The sequence below is a fragment of the Neodiprion pinetum genome, chromosome 4 (genome assembly GCF_021155775.2).
Source record: "Neodiprion pinetum isolate iyNeoPine1 chromosome 4, iyNeoPine1.2, whole genome shotgun sequence".
In the NCBI taxonomy this organism is placed as follows: Eukaryota; Metazoa; Arthropoda; class Insecta; order Hymenoptera; family Diprionidae; genus Neodiprion; species Neodiprion pinetum.
Genome location: NC_060235.2, coordinates 35,729,910 through 35,736,407, shown reverse-complemented (window position 1 = coordinate 35,736,407; position 6,498 = coordinate 35,729,910). Strand labels below are relative to the sequence as shown.

The 6,498-nt window shown below is 40.5% G+C and overlaps 1 long non-coding RNA gene across 2 annotated transcripts; it reads right to left on the bottom strand.

Annotated features, from left to right (window-relative positions):
* Positions 1-1,121: 1,121 nt before the first annotated feature.
* Positions 1,122-3,144, bottom strand: LOC124216145 (uncharacterized). Of its 2 annotated transcripts, XR_006882540.2 has the most exons (3): positions 1,964-3,144; positions 1,677-1,840; positions 1,122-1,239 (listed from the first exon to the last, which is right to left on the bottom strand). It is a non-coding gene; the product is annotated as an uncharacterized lncRNA (long non-coding RNA). The 2 variants fall into 2 exon arrangements; XR_011176967.1 differs by having other exon boundaries at positions 1,677-3,144.
* Between the last annotated feature and the right edge of the window lie 3,354 nt (positions 3,145-6,498).

Genomic DNA, 6,498 nt, shown 5'->3' with positions numbered 1-6,498 from the left:
CACCCTGGCAATAACACCAAAAAACTGACACCCAGTTGATAACACCAGAAAATTGACATCCGCAATATAGCACTATACAACAACAAAAAACAACTCCAAAAAATTGACACCATGGTAATAACACCAGAGAATTGGCAAACCGACTATTTTTTCTTATATGAATATAGGTATATGCATATATGACACATGAGGTAGGGTTTAAAAATAAAATACAGTGATTCATAAGATAATCCAAGTCAATATATAATTTCTATTACATAGGTAAACACCTTACATGTGCTTTCAAATATATACATATATAAACTTATTTTTGCTTATACATATATATATAACCACATGAACCTTAGAATAATCTTACATATTATATATTTGATATCAAAAGTACAAAACTTATTTTCTCTTTAACAACAAATTGGCTAAATAATAATTAATCATTATTGTTTGTACTTTCCGTTCTGCGGGATAGGAACTTTTAAATACCGTATGCATTTATATGAACATATGAATTGAGTGACACGAAACGGCGTAAAAACTAATAGTACAATATACATATAGATTATAATTATGATAATGATGAAAATAGTAGCATATAGGTACGTTTAAAAAATATGACATCTCGGCACTACGAACGTAGTAGTTTTGTGATAACTTTGATGAAATTCATAGGCATATTTATGATCCAACAGATTGAGATCGATTAAACTATAGGTCTTTATAATTTTGGGTTCGACTACAAAAGCATGGTACTCGTCACTAAAATATTTTGTTTTACATTTGGTACAAATAACGAATGGTACATTGCGATGTACAAAGATATGAGTGATGACCTGAAATACGGGTAGATCCGTCTGTTCATCAATATGGGTTGCAATTGAAAATCCGACTTTATAAAGAAATCCAGAAACTACTTTTTTCACCACGAATATTCTATCGGATGGATTAAATTGAAAATCGCTTCTCGCTAACAAAAATTCAGATATAAAATTGTCATACCTATCAAATTTGCCTCCGCCTGTGCCAATAAAATTTCTTTCTTTTGTGTCTTAGGACAGGCATTGCGGAGGAAGATCAACTGTCCTTGCGCACTTTCCTCATTGTGAGGGTACACATTTTTGGGGGTCGAACGTTTTCTTTCTGCTCAATTTTAACTTCTTTACTTGGCACCTGACGACGTCTATTGAGGGTGCGCAGTCTCCAGGAGATGTAACCTGACCGGCCTTCAGGGTCATAGAATATTTCCTGAAATTTAAATCAGTAAATGCTAGATAGTTTTATTAACACATAAATAATTCGCTACTGTATATGATCCTGTAAAAAATATCGGGCTAAAGTTTCACTTATATATAGATAAAATATGTTAATTCAAAATTTTTTTCAAAGCCAATGCCGACTAGAATGTGGCAGTATTTTATTCCAATTTAATAATTTATTTCCAATAAATTCACCAAATGGAGATAGGTTAGTGTACACCGAGCGTTTTGGTAATTCAGTACGCGGAATGAAATGATAATGCTTGGTTGGTACTCAATTATACAAGTCAGCACCAAATGGTTTAAAATAACACCATAGAGCGTTGAAAGAACCCTAGATACTATTCAAAGAACACCAAATAGTGTTAGATGAACAGAAAATAGCATTTAACGATTTATTGGAAAATATTATTTATTAACACTTACCTGTAATAATAAAATCATTCTATTCCAAGGGCTTGCCATTGGGAGTGAGCACTTTTATCTATTTAGTCTCCCCGTTGTATCGTCCCTTTCGCAACTGGAAAGATGTCCCGGTAACAATGTCACCACTATCCGGTGCATCCTGCACATTTGCTGCTTGCTGCGCACTATCAATCAACACATTTTCCATTTCAGGGCCATCCATATTAAGCAAAGTCACGGTAAAAACATTAACAAAATCTGATTCCGACATAATTAGAACCATACACGAGGCAGACAACACGTTTTACCTGAAATGCGAAGCGACTGCTTGTAAGCGCGCGTGGAGGAAACTGAGCTTCTCTGACTGCGGGCTAAGGACTTGCGGCATGTTAAAACTTGTACGCGTAAGAGCTTTCGACATCAGATTGACACCATCGGTGTCAATTCAACATTATATCGGTGTCAATGCAACACTGTGTCGGTGTACACGCAAATCTGTGACAGACTTGGATTTTGAGGTTGACACCATCGCCGTCAAACCAACACATTGTAAACAATCGACGGTGTGAACTTCTATAAAACTTCTATAGACTGCATTTCGGTTTGGAAGCAACACTATTTGGTGCTTTTTAACTTCCCGTTTCTCCATTTTCGGAGAAAAAAGGAAATTATTGTCATCACCCCGAAAATGAAAAGTTAGGTGTTCACTAAATCTTGACGTTTCAAGATCCAGAGAATCATCTCCGACCGCTTTCGGACGGACGACTGTGTGTGTGTATGTGTGTATGTATATACGTATCTGATCAATTTTTTTATCCGACGATATCTCAAAAACGAGGCACCGCATTTCAATGATTTTGGTCCCAATCGACGCGGCTTTTCAAAACTTAGAACTGATTAGATTTTTGCTTTGATCGGTTCAGTACTTTTTGAATTATTCGAACAACAAATCTCCGAAAAATAAAATAAAAATATCCTGAGAATGGATCAACGGATTTGAATGAAAATTGGTACCATGAGATTTCTGGGGTCGTTGATCACGAATATGGGATCAGATTTGCAAAATCTAAAATGGCGAATCCAATATGGTGGAATAAAATCTAAAAATATTCGGATTTTGGTAGAAATTAGTAGTCGGAGGTTTTTTGGGTCACCGATAACAAATCCAAGGTCAGAATTCCCAAATTCATAATGGTGGATCCATTATAGTGGTTCAAAATAAAAGAAAATCATATTATCTTCATGTAATATGGTATCCAAGGACTTTCGACACATCAATCACGAATCTGAATTTGTAGTTCGAAATTCGAATTGGATATTAATATTTTTTTATTCCGTCAACTTGGAACCTGCAGTGTGATAACGGGAAGATCGAGGGCTGGCTCACGGTCAGCTTGTTAAACACACGCAACTCGTCATTTTCGACACCATATAGTGCTAAATTTTGAATTAGCGAATAAATGTTGCCCATATAATATATACTAATTTATACATACATGCGTATAATCTGATATAATCTTATTGGATCAAATACGAATTGTAATTTGTTTGTTTTTATTTAATTTTATCGTGTTAGGGCGGACTATTTTTTTCCCGAGTAATCTCGCGCACGGTGAGATATAATCACTGAATACAATTCTCAAGTTATGTACGAAGATTTCCGACATCTAGACAGTGAGTATACCTCGTACCACAGACGAGGCTCATTGTGACTATGAGAATTTTTATTTTGAAGATATACTAACTTCTGAAGAGGGTAAATCAACACCTTGATCATTCAAATTGCACCGAAATGTGTCTGTTTGAGTAAAAAACTGCAGATGGTGTTGATTCACGTAAGATGACATCATTTTTAATCCCAACAACATTGCCGGAGTATTTCATAAACTTTATTGGTGTTATTCGTGACACCGAAATTCCCAGCCAATAACACCGAGCTTGCTTACTAACTTCTGAAGAGGCTGAATCAACACCTTAGTCATTTAAATTGCACCAAAAGGTGTCAGTATGAGTTAAACACTGCAGATGGTGTTGATTTAGTTAAGATAACACCATTTTTAATTACAACAACATCGCCGGAGTCTTTCATACACTTTATTGGTGTTGTTTGTGACACCGATATTCCTAAACAACAACTCCGAGCTTGTTTACACCGCAAATTTTTTACAGTGCACTCGTCATTCCTCGTGGATCCGAAACTCGGTCGCATCTGTGCAAAAGAAACGAAGAAAAAGAAAAGACCCGTTCACAAAAAATGCAACCTGTTATGCCGCGGCGGTAGAGAAAAAGAACCAGCGATGTTGCATAATATTTCGAAATGAGGAATCACTGCAGGTAATAATCGGATCGATGATTTATCTATCGGATAAGTAAACTGGTTTAAAAATCCGACACGTCGTGAAACGGCCCACCTTGGGCCGAAGCTCGCAATCAGAGGAGAAAAATGGGGGAAGATTTTTCGAAAGTTCTGTCGAGAGCTGACGACGGAACCGTTTAATCGGTTGTCAGGTCCGTTTGACTCTCGAGCCGAGGTAAGAAGAGGAAGGGGTTGACCTGCAGGGATTCTGGGACTCATTAGGGTTAATAATAGCCTCTCATTAGCGGCTCTACAAGCTTAGCTTCCTCTAGCTACTGACCGCACAGACTCGACCTGTGTTAATTTCGGCGAACAATCCCAAGGATGAATCATGTCGACGTCGCATGCGGAGTGTATCAATTTCACCAGCGCGATATGTCATCACCATTGCGAGTATGACTTACGGAGTCGTACTAATAACCGACAACGAGACTCATTCGAGTCGATCAAGTTTGACGGACGACAAAAGCCCCGCTGCTGAATAAAATAAAACGCATGGCTGAGGAATATAGCTGTCGGTCCAAGTTCACGTTGGGCTTCCAAAGGCAGCTGGGGATCCATCGTCTCGCAGTTGTTGTCGCCGAGCATTGTCTGCGCTGTCACCGAGAGCAGAGACACCGCGTAACGCCCTCGGCTCCCCGCTGGGCTCGGATCACTCTTTCGTGGTCCGAAATGGGGGCCCGAGGTCGGTGGACGGGAACAAACGTGAACCCCTTGGTAATCCATTTCGTTTCGAGGAGCAGGAAGGAAAGACCGCAAACGACCATTCGGCGATCGGCTTGACGGGACTGCCAAGGGTACGTTTAACGCGATCAGCCCTAAAATCGGATTTACCCTATTATATCCATTATTCCTATTATACTTGAAGGACAACAAGTAAAGCACAAGCTTGTGCGCTATAAGCTGCTTAGTAATGCACACCGCCGCATCATTGGCTCTCGTCGAGGACTCCACCAACACCCAAGCTACACTTCAAATATACGCCTATTCATACATTGTAAAACGAATCCGATACACCGACGAGTACCTGGCAACTTGATTATTCGGTGTCGAACGGAGTCGTTTTCAAGTTGAGAGGACCGATCAATTTCGACTAATTTCGAAAACACACATTCGGTCGCGTCTTCGTTTCTATCCCGGCAACTTCGTTTTTCGAATTCACTAAAAAGTTTGTAATACGATTAACCCATAACTGTGGGGAAAAATAAACTGCTAAACATTTTCCAGCATTATACAGTGAAGGTCAGTTTTAGGACACCTAAGCTTTAAGTATTCTAACGAGTCATAATAATTAATCTAGTTTCACCGAAGCTAATTACCGTTCCACTGGATCTATAAATTACTCCATATTCTTAAAAATGATCTCTTCAAGAGCCAACTGAACTTGTCAATCCGATTTTTGTACAACAGCGCGGTGTGTCGTCGGTATCTTTTGAAAAAACATCGGAGCCATTAATACGTGCAGAATTGCCGAGACAATTATTACTCGAAATGAGTCGAAAGTGCAACGTTTCCAAAATACCTACCCGTGTGGCAAGGTATCTCGGGTAGAATGAGTAAAAAGGCGTTTGCGAAGGCTGGTATTATTTAGGGAAAGATTAGAGAGGAGGAGGAGGAGGCCTCTCATTATTTCGCTCGAGTTGACCTTACGAAGACTTCCGCCCTTTTCTTTCCCATCCTGCGGATGCGAAAAGCGAAGGCCTGTGCGTTCATTGATGGGACGGCGTGGCGGAAAGGGAAAAATACTGTATAAGCCTAGGGAGTCAGATAGGCCGTAGTGGAAAGGCGCAGGGGAGTGAAAAGGGGGGGGGGGGGGGGGGCGAAAGGGGAAGAGGAGGGTGAAAGTATTAGCGATTATACGGCCGGCAGCGCCCATGCATCGAGTGTCTCCACGCGGAACTAACCGAACAAAATGGCCGCGTCTCTGCACTCATCCTCGGACTTGTTCAACCCTCGTGCGTAAGAAGAGAAGTGCTCCACTCCACTTCGCTCCTCGCCACGTGGTGTGACTCTTCCTCTCGAGTTTTAGGACGACGAAAGAAAACTCGACAAAAAAGGAAAATAAATCGACCCTACCGAACCCTGCGCATCATCGAATTCCTCGATCCCTCATCTCGAGTTGCTCAATTATCCCGCGAAGAATTGAAAGTGAAACTTGAACGCGTCTTGTTTCACCTCGCGAAACTTTTGGGCTAATTACCTTTGCAGCTTGTACCTTTGCAGAGGAGTTCCCAAAGCGCAGACGTCCCGAGTTCGTGCGGAACGCTTGTTTTCCAGTCTCACCGAAGTAGGACAGATTCCAATTTTTCTTCAGCACCGATCCTGAAACGTCCCCTCGCCGCGAAACAGAAATAGTCCGGATCCATTAGCTGTCCCCGCAGTGGAACCGAAAAGGACACCTGAATGGGTCCAACGACTTGTGAATTCACCATTTTGCGGTCTCGTATGGGAAACCTTTGAAGGTATATGGAAATCTTGTTTACTCGT